We start from the raw sequence: 10,359 nt of genomic DNA, 5'->3' as shown, positions 1-10,359 counted from the left end.
CAGATGTGTGCGACTATGAAATGCTGCTCAGTGTACACATATTTGTCTTTTTAAGCCAGGAGAACAAAACTGGCCTGCCTCCATTATGAAGCATATACAGCCTGTGTGCTGCTAGTCAGCAGCTAGACAGGCTGGATGATTCGTATCAGATCCTGAGAGTACAAGGCCAAGCCGCCCTCCTTGTTATTCACGGTCTCCCATCCGTTTTGGTGAAGCACTAGAGTTGGTCCTCTGTGTTCGGTTTGTTTCAGAGGAGTGAAGAATTGATCCTCTAGCTCAGACCAAAGGCCGGTCCACAGTTTCCCCGCACTGACTTTCTGGCAGTTTCTTCTACTCGCTGTGCCCTAAGGCCAGAGAGACTATTCAAAAGTCAGAGGTTCCCAGGGGTGGAATTCTAGCAGGAGCTCCTTTGCATATTAGGCCACACCCCTTGGTATAGCCCATCCTCCAAGAGCTTACAAGGCCCTTTTTTGTAAGCTCTTGGAAGATTGGCTACAGCAGGGGTGTGTGGACTAATATGCAAAAGAGCTCCTGCTAGAATTCCACCCTTGGAGGTTCCATTCTACTGTGACTGTTTCAGAGGTACTGAACTCATTTGTTTGAACCAGATCTGACACTAATGTCAACTTTGTTGGGCTGGGTCAGGTGTACCATAAAATGTCATGTACTGGAAATATTTTACCACTGACTGTGACCCACGCCTCTCCTCCGCACCTAACAGCCCGTTGCTGGATGTGCACCAGAAGTTTTGCTCAGCATAGGAAGCTGTCCCCTGACAATCAGGGTGCAACAACCAAGTACTCTTGTGTCTCTTTAAAGCAGGGGTGGCCAGACTGTGTCTCTTTCACACACATTGTGTGACTCTTGAAGCCCTCGCCATCCCATTGGCGAGCTCGGAGACGGCATTTATCTCTTTAAATCACTTCTCCAAGCCAGTTGGTGGCCTGGAGAATGCATTTAAAGTTGCTTTCTTCCGACATCTGTCTGGTGTCTGTCTTCCCGCCTTCCCTCAAACGCCTGACATTCTGATCTCGCAGCTTTCAAACACCTGACATTTATTCTACGTGGCTCTTGTGTTAAGCAAGTTTTAAAGACAAACACCTTTTAGAAGATTTTGATGAGCTGGAGCATGAAGTGGTACGTTCTGCTGCTGCAGGTGCAGCAGCCAATGACAAGTGGCCAGGTGGCATCAACCAGGGAAACCCGACAAGCCCTGCCTTAAAGAGCCTGCTGCGATTAAGAGGAGGAAGGGGAAGGGAGGCAGGGAAGGGAGCTGCACGATCCTCCACCTCCCTCTGTCAAAGTTCCAAATTCAGCAATAAGCTTGCACCACAAAGGGACTTTGATGCTCCCAAGCGCCTGGAGCAATCTTTCAGTGTGGCCATTTTCCAAAGGTGCCAGCTCCATTTTAGTTGCCTTTTGCAGACACTTATTTCCTACCAGCTCCATGGCATTATCTAGTCACCCAAAGCAGGACTCCTCATGGGCAAGCGCACAGATGCACATCGTCAGCTTCACCTCTTATCCAGTCCTCCCTGCACTGCCGAGGGAGGGAGGCAGGAGAGGAGCCATGAACATTTTGGGTCAGCGGGTTAGCTGGCTCGGGCTCACCCAATTCAGTGGGCCTTCTCTGCCCCTGACTCTCGATGTTCTGCATGTGTTGTGCTTTTCTCTCGCCTCAGCTGCTGCTCAAAGCACACCTGGCCCAGCCAGTCACTCTGTTCACACACTTACATAGCTGGGTTAATTTGGCAAGCTGGCCAACAGCTTTCCGTAGGCACCTCTGCTCTTGGCTGCCTGGAAGTGGGAAGCTGCTGGGCTTGGGAAGGTGGGGCCAAAGAGATTCTGCCTACGGGAACAGCCAGCCGTCTTGCCAGCAGCACAGGCGGGAGCCCAACATTCTGGAGGTGGCAGGTGGTGCATCCCAGTCTCAGCCAAGGGCTGTAGGCAGGCTTCAGGGACTGGCTGTGCAGAGCTTGGGACTGAAGCAGCCCTCCTTGCCTCTTTTGGTTGCCAACTCCGGGCTGGGCAATCCCTGGAAATCTGAGGGAAAACCTGGTGAAGGGCCTTCATTTGGGAAGGGAGGGACCTCAGTAGAGGTAAAATATATAGGTCCTTCTAGTCCACGTTGGGACTGGCTCATCCCCCAGCTGCTTGTGGGCTAGATAAGAGCCCTGGATGAGCCGGTTCCACCCACCCTCTGGCATATGTTGAACAGGCCTGATATATATGCAGGGCTTTTTTTTTTTTTTAGCAGGACCACACAGGAATGCAGTTCTGGCTGGCTTGGCATCAGGGGTGTGGCTTAATATGCAAATAGGTTCCTACTGGGCTTTTTCTACAAAGAAGCCTTGTATATAGGAATAGCCAAGGAGAAGATTTGTCATTCATATTTGTTGTGCGTCTTTTAAACAATAATGGGCAAGTGGGACCAGAGCGGCTGATCTCCAACTTCAGGGCTCAAAGTCTACACCGTTTAGCCTGGAAAATTGTTAGAAGTCTGGCGAGGCCCCTGGAATCATGCCTGTGGGGCAGCGTCATGATCTGACCCACAAGCAATCATTTGCTACTTCCTGGCCTCACAAGGAGAGAAGGATTCCTGCCTGGAGTTGTAACCTCCGCAGAGCAGAATTTACACACTGCTGCGCAAAGGACAGCAGTTTTGTGAGGCTGCCGTGTCACAGTAAACTTTGGAGGCCGGGACATTGTTTGATAAGTGCCATTACAACACGAACGACATGATTGCACCGCCCTTTCTAGCCCTTGCCACGCTGCCTCTGTCTGCTACAGAATGGAGGATTGCTTTCCTGTCTAGGAAAGAATTCTCCACGGCAGTTGCAGTACAGTATCGGCCAGCGGGGCTTGGAAGGAATTATTGGGGGGGAGGGGGGAATGCCGCAGATTTCTGGGATCCATTGCCATTAATAATAATACTTTTTATTTACCGTATATTCCCGCCCTCCCTGCCAGGGCAGGCTCAGGACGGCTCACAATATATAACATGAGGCCAAAAATGCAGCTGTTCAAAGGAGAAGGTATGACTCCAATGCACTGTTTTTGTCTGAGCATTTGATGAAGCAAACTGCTTACATTCCCTCAACTCCAGCTCCCCACCCAGCCAGGAAAGGTAGTCCCCCACCCCCTTGGGGCACCTGATAAACCTGTTTTGGCAGGCAGAAATAGGGGTGAGGGCTGTTCAGCTCTCTGAAGGTCACAACCCACTGCTGGCAGGTCGCATCCCGCGTGAGGGAAGGGTGTCACTTGTTACAAATGCCCGCTTGGGATTTCACTTCCCACAGTCAGTGGGGAAGTTTCCAATCGGGCAGCCATGTTAGCCTGTAGCAGTGAAAGGAAACAGGCAGTGTCCAGACTAGGGTTGCCAATCCCCAGGTGGGGGCAGGGGATCCCCCGGTTTGGAAACCCTCCCCCCGCTTCAGGGTCGTCAGAAAGTGGGGGGAGAGGAGGGAAATATCTGCTGGGAACTCTATTATTCCCTATGGAGATTTATTCTCATAGAAAATCATGGAGAATTGATCTGTGGGGCTCTGGGAGGGCTGTTTTTTGGGGTAGAGGCACCAAATTTTCAGTATAGCATCTAATGCCTCTCCCCAAAATACCCCCCAAGTTTCAAAAAGATTGGACCGGGGGTCCAATTCTATGAGCCCCAAAAGAAGGTGCCCCTATCCTTCATTATTTCCTATGGAAGGAAGGAATTGCAAAGGTGTACTGTCCCTTTAAATGTGATGGCCAGAACTCCCTCAGAGTTCATTTATGCTTGTCACACCCTTGCTCCTGGCTCTGCCCCTAATGTCTCCTGGCTCCACCCCCAAAGTCCCCAGATAGTTCTTGAATTGGACTTGGCAAGCCTAGTGCAGGCAACGTGCGGTGGGTGGCCCTTTGGTCGAAGCTTCTGTGAGTCACCTCACTCCATCGGGTGCAAGAGGAAATGAGCCCTGACCACTGGGAGCTTAGGCTAAAATACAAGTTGCTTGACTGGAAGGTGCCATGGGAAAGCCCTGTTAAGGTTTGCTCTCAGCTCTTTTTCTCTGCTCCCTCTTTTAGGATGTACCCATTTGTGGCAAGTGTCAGGGGCGGCGTGTTAGGATTGTGGTTTTCAATCTTTTTACACTTGGGGACTGGTGAAAATAGAATTATTTCAGGGACCACTAAGGCAGAAATAAAAACCACAGAAAACAGCTGAAATGTTTAGAGAGCTCCTCACCCTTCACCAAGAGCCCTATGGCACAGAGTGTTAAAGCTGCAGTACTGCAGTCATATGAAGCTGCCTTATACTGAATCAGACCCTCGGTCCATCAAAGTCAGTATTGTCTACTCAGATTGGCAGCGGCTCTCCAGGATCTCAAGCTGAGGTTTTTCACGCTTATTTGCCTGGACCCTTTTTAGTTGGAGATGCCAGGGATTGAACCTGGGACCTTCTGTTTACCAAGCAGATGCTCTACTGCTGAGCCACCATCCCTCCAGTCCTAAGCTCTGCTCACGAGTCACGACCTGAGTTCGATCCCCGGTGGAAGCTGGGTTTTCATGTAGCCGGCTTGAGGTTGACTCAGCCTTCCATCCTTCCGACGTGGGTAAAATGAGTACCAACTTGCTGGGGGGAAAGCGTAGATGACTGGGGAAGGCAATGGCAAACCATCCTGTAAAAAGTCTGCCGTGAAAACATGAAAGCAACGTCACCCCAGAGTCGGAAACAACTGGTGCTTGCACAGGAGACCTTTCCTTTCCACCCATCGCCTCCTTTTTGCTGCTTGGGGTAGGAGCTCCCACCCCTAGATTGGACCCTGGGTGAGCCCATGGACGTGGAGGCTGCCCCGGCCCAGGACCAGGCAAGGCAGCTCCGCCTCCCTCCAGCTGGCCCATCCCAGTGGCTTCGGCAGGAGGGAGAGTGGACCAGCAGAAATTTCTGGCGGACCGGCGCCTGTCCATGGACCAGCAGTTGAAAGCCACTGTTAGGAAGAGCGATCGTTCTGCATTTGCTGTTTGCTGCACTTTAAAAAAAAAAAAGCAATAGCCATTTTTTGTGCTATTTCTAATATATTGTGCAAGACTAACTTGGGTGGCGGCAGCTTTAACCAGGGTTATCATAAACAAAAGCCTTTGTTTCCTCAGTGCAGAAAACCTCATTCCTCGTCTGAAGAAGTGTGCATGCACACGAAAGCTTACATTCTGAATAAACCTTCGTCAATCTTAAAGGTGGTACTGGACTCCTACATTGTTCTGTTGCTTCAGACCAACACAGCTGCCCACCTGGATCTAAAAGCTCTTGTTGCAGAACTGCCGTGAAAATCCAGCTAACTCTAGCTGAAGGTGATGCCTCTGATCCAGGGTCCTGGGGGAATAGCGGTTGGCCACTCTCCCCTTTCCCAGTGGAGCCTGTGTGTGTTTATTTATTTGGGAAGGGATCATGGCTCAGTGGAGGAGCATCTGTTTTGTGGGTGGAAGGTCCCAGGTTCAATCCCTAGTGGAAAATAAGACGTAATGTGAAAAGGCCCCTCAATCCAAAATCCTGGAGAGCCACAATAGATAATACTAACCTAGCACGACCAGGGCTACAAAAACAGCCCTGGGAAGTGTCACGATTCTGCATTTGCTGGTTTTTTGGATCCTGCTTGTTGGCATGCATGTGCCATAGCAGTGGGACGCTTGCATTTTGGGTGCTGGGTTCAGGGTCAGTTATGCTCCCATCCTCCAAGTATTCTTTGCATTGGCAGGAGGCAAGAATCAGAGTTGGAAGGGATCTCCAGCGTCCAACTTCTCAATGCAGGAAACTCACAAATACCTCCCAAGTTCATGCTCTCCCCAAAGCTGTGCCTAAGTTCACAGGATCAGCATGGCTGTCAGATGGCCATCTAGCCTCTGTTTTAAAACCTCCAAAGAAGGAGAGCCCACCACCTCCCAAGGAAGCCCGTTCCACTGAGGAACTGCTCTGTCAGGAAGTTCTTCCTAATGTTGAGCCGGAAACTCTTCTGATTTAATTTCAATCAATTGGTTCTGGTCTGGCACCATCCTCTAGATCAGGGGTGTCAAACATGCAGTTCGGGGGCCAAAATAGGCCCCTGAAGGGCTCCTATCAGGCCCCTGAGCAACTGGCTGTCGTCTACTTACTTCTCCCTCTCCCTTGCTTCCTTCTGCATAACAGTTTGCTTTGCAAGGCTTGCTCAGGAGCTACAGAGCAAAGCCTGTGTTTTCTCCATTGGCTGAGGCTCCTCCCCTGGGGAGGATGGGGGGAGGAATAGCATGCTTTCCCAGGCTCTCTCAATTGCACAGCAGAGCTACTGAGGCAAACCTCTCTTCATTCTATTGACTGAGGCTCCCCCCACCCCTCAGTCCCTGGGGAAGGAAGGAAAGAGCCAGAGTTTCCTTTATCCAGTTCCCTGGATCCCATGGGAGAAATACAAAGAAAGCACCTTTAAGACCAACAAGTGTTAACGTTTTCTTAATGTTTTAAATTTTTTTTAAAATACGTGTTTGTGTTCTTTATACAATTTATATCTCTGCTACCTATTCTTAAACAGGTACCATACATGGCCAAACCCAACATGGCCCAGCCCCTCAAGGTCTCATTCATGTCACATCTGGCCCTCATAACAAATGCGTTTGACACCCCTGCTCTAGATGACAGCCCTTCAAGGTCAGCGAGCAGAAATTCCGGCTTTATCACTGAACAGCAATTTCTAGAATGGGCGGGACGAATGGAAAATTTTGCCTTCGCTGCTTTGAAGATAATATGCATACAAAGCAACTAAGCTGCTAATTACTCTTACTTTATGCTGGAGCATGTAGAATTGCCGCTTGTAAAGCATCTTTTAGAAATGCCTATTCATCCCAGAAATGCCTCTGGTCTCCATCTTGGTCTTTTCATCTTTCCGATGGTTGTGGTGTGGTTAAGAAAAAAGGTTTGCCCAATCTAAAGAAGACCCACAGGCAAGGCTGTGTTAATCGGAGATCTGCTCATTTTGACTTGCTGAGAATTCCTGATTTCGGTTTGATTAAATAAACAAGACTTTTTTAAAGGCGTGCGCCCCCTGGTGTTAGTAAAGAAGGTCTGCAAGCGTTTGAAGCCATCACCCTGGCTGATGAAGCCAAATAGCCAGAACCACTGCAGTTCCGTGAAAGGCTTGTGGGCCTTACTGGAAAATCCTGCACCATTTCAAAAACTACAGCTTTTTTTCATTTGGTCTATGTTGCGGAAGCCATTATTCTTACAGTGTGTTTAAATGGACAGATTTGCCCTTGGTGACGCTTTCCAATATAGAAAGAGGGTGCTAAGTTGGCTTCTTAATCAGGACAACTGTTTTCATGCCCAGCATTGACGTCTGTTTGGCGTAGTGTTAAGTGCACTGACTCTTACCTGAGAGAACAGGGTTTGATTCCCCACTCCTCCACATGCAACTGCTGGAGTCACAAGTTCTCACAGAGCTGTTCTGTTCAACAGCAGTTCTGGGAAAGCTCTCTCAGCCCCACCTACCTCACGGGGTGTCTGTTGTGGGGAGTGAAGGGGAAAGGAAATTGTAAACCACTGAGACACCTTTGGGTAGGAAAGGGTGAGATATAAATCCAATCTCTTCTTCTTGCCTCTCAATCTTCTCACTTAAAAAAAAACAACCCAGGTTTTTTTTTGCATGCTGCACCCCTTCCAGGAACAGTACAAACCACAATTGGTAGTTAATAGTGCAATTAATGTGCCAGCAGTTGACAATGTTTGGAGAAATACAAATTGTTGCAGCTACTATGAAACAGACAGATGGATCACTGACCCGGAATGGAGGAATACCACATTTACAGGAATTGTACTGATCTTTTGAGCCCCCAATATGGGAATTATAGTTTTTGTGACATGGGGTGGGGTGGGGTGGCATAAGTTACCATCCATGGACTTTTAAAGCTGAATCCTTAGGCTGCCTTTAAATTGCATCTCTTCCTAAAAACAAAACAAAAAACATCCTAACTGAAAATCTAACCAAAAGTATAATTAAAATTTCTACTACTGAAAGTTGGGGTCCCCTTCTGTTTCATGCACAGCTCTGTGTAATCCAAAATCTTGCATATTTTTACCAAAAGACATTACTGTAAGATAGTTCTTGTTGCCTTCGTTATGCTGCTGGGAAAATACACAGGCATTGTGATTGTGTGTCGGGGGGGGGAGGGACTTCGGCACCCTGCACAGACTCCTGGCTCCTATATCTAGACTAGAACCTGCCCCAGACTTCCCTGTGAGCTTCAACCCTGGAATTCTGTCTCTTGTCACACCCCTCTGGCTCACTGAAGCTGTGGGCCTGCCCTCTTGTGCTGGTTCCCCTTTTCCAACCTGGAAGGGCTTCAGGAGCACCTCCAGCACCCCCTTGCCCTGTATGAACAGAGGGATGCAGGCAAATGCCATTTGGCATTTGACTGTCTCTGCAAAGTGTATTGTTTCACCCTCTTTGTCTGCCAACTCCTGTGCATTATCTAAGAGATTGTATTTAAAAAACAAACAACCCCCCCCCTCAAAACCTATGCATGGACTTCAGCTCTTCTCCTGCCCCCCATCTTCTACTGTGGAGCACTGGGTCAAATGAAGAGAGAACCTTCTCTAGCCACTGATCAGCTAACTGAAGCTATTTCCTCCACTGGGCTCCGAAGCTGGCTTTCATTTAGCCTTACTAGCCCATGATGATTAAAGGGGGCTAAGCCTTTAACCACCCTTCAAGCACTTTTAAATTTAAAAACATTCAATCACCTCCTGAAAGATTTTTTTTTAAAGAACTCTACTCATGCCCAACAGTGGATCATGATTTGGGGCAAAATGCTAATTTTCAAAAGCCCCAGCAGCCATATCAGGTGAGTTTTAAAATCAGGGGCTGGACACTTGATTGTGCAATACCAAGTTGGAAACACAAGGTGGCGGTGTTAGCATATTTCAACACATCCAAGAGTGGAAAATTGGGAGGGGTGGGTTTGATGCTGTTAGGCAATTGCAGAAACAAACAGCTTTTTGATTGTAGCACACACTTTCATGGACTACAAATCCACGAGAAGTTTAGGCTGGTCTTCAAGGTGTCAAAGAAGCCAGCTGTTCAAAGAGAGGAAGCAAAACTCTACATTGCATTTAAAGTGCAGCTGCAAAGGGCTACGAGAGCCCAAGACTGTGCTGTAGCCACCCCCCCACCCATCACAGAACTGTCCTTTAAAGCCAAGTTTTGGGCCATCCCCCCCCCCCGGCAAAAAGTATTTAATTTATACACACACACCCCCGCAGTAGCTTGGCCAGGCTGACTGCACTGATTCTATTATGGCATAATTGAACCCCTCCCTTCTGGACTGTGCTTTTTCAAAAAAAGTGTCTCTCAAAATGATCCACCCTCATCGTTTTGCTCGTGTTTTGCAAGACTTTCTGACATTTTCCAAGATCTTCAACAGAAAGGCCTGCACATACATGCCCCTCCCCCCACAGCTTTATCTCTGGGTACAACCCCAAAGTGCTTTTTTAAAAGGACCACCCAAAGGGCTCCAATCTAGGCTTGAAGCGTGTGCCTACCGCTGGTAGAAAGCGTCCTTGCAGGTGCAGGCTATAGGTGAGGAATCACCTTTTAATTTTTTTAAACAACCACCACCTTTGCAAGTACAAAACAAAGCACAGGAAATCGCTTCCTCCCTCCCTGCTGTTCTACTCTTTGCACCATGTTACCAAAGGAACATTCAGGGCAGAAGCCCAACGCCTGCAGGCTGATGTGCCCTGAGCCACCACTTTCTACCATCCTTGCTCTCCTGCATGCACAAACCAGGCATCAGATGCTAGAACTCACTGCAAACTGGCAGCGAGGTATACTCAAGTACACCCACTGGCACCACTGGACGAAAGGCACAAGATCTCCTGGCTGTTGCCTCTGCAGAGTCTCTCCCTCCCCGCAAATAGAGGAACATTCAGAACTGTTGAAGACACAAACCTTCATTCCCTCTACACAGCAGACACAAAACACAGAATTGTCCTGGTTTTGTTCATTCTTTTTTTTTTCCAAAATCCTGTCTTTATTTCACTTTGCTCGTAGTATACAATTGTAAACATCCTTTTGAAAAATCTCCCACTAAGCCCGTCAGTTGCCTCCCCTCCCCCATCAGCAACATTGTTAACGTGGACAAATTAAAAAGACCAGGAACCTCCCCAAAGGAGATAAAAAGACCAATCTCCCCTGCCCCCTTTCTGTACGAAAGAACCCTCCTTTTCCCCCATAGAAGAACATAGTTTTAATCTCTCAAGTCTCTCCTGGAGTCTATATATATTTATATTTTTTTACAAAAAAAGAAAACTTTATATATTTATATATATATTTATATATATATAGAATGTTCATATTTATGTAG

This window comes from Heteronotia binoei, chromosome 15, assembly GCF_032191835.1.
Source record: "Heteronotia binoei isolate CCM8104 ecotype False Entrance Well chromosome 15, APGP_CSIRO_Hbin_v1, whole genome shotgun sequence".
NCBI lineage: Eukaryota > Metazoa > Chordata > Lepidosauria > Squamata > Gekkonidae > Heteronotia > Heteronotia binoei.
The sequence above is the reverse complement of the archived record's forward strand: the minus strand, read 5'-3'. Positions refer to the sequence as shown.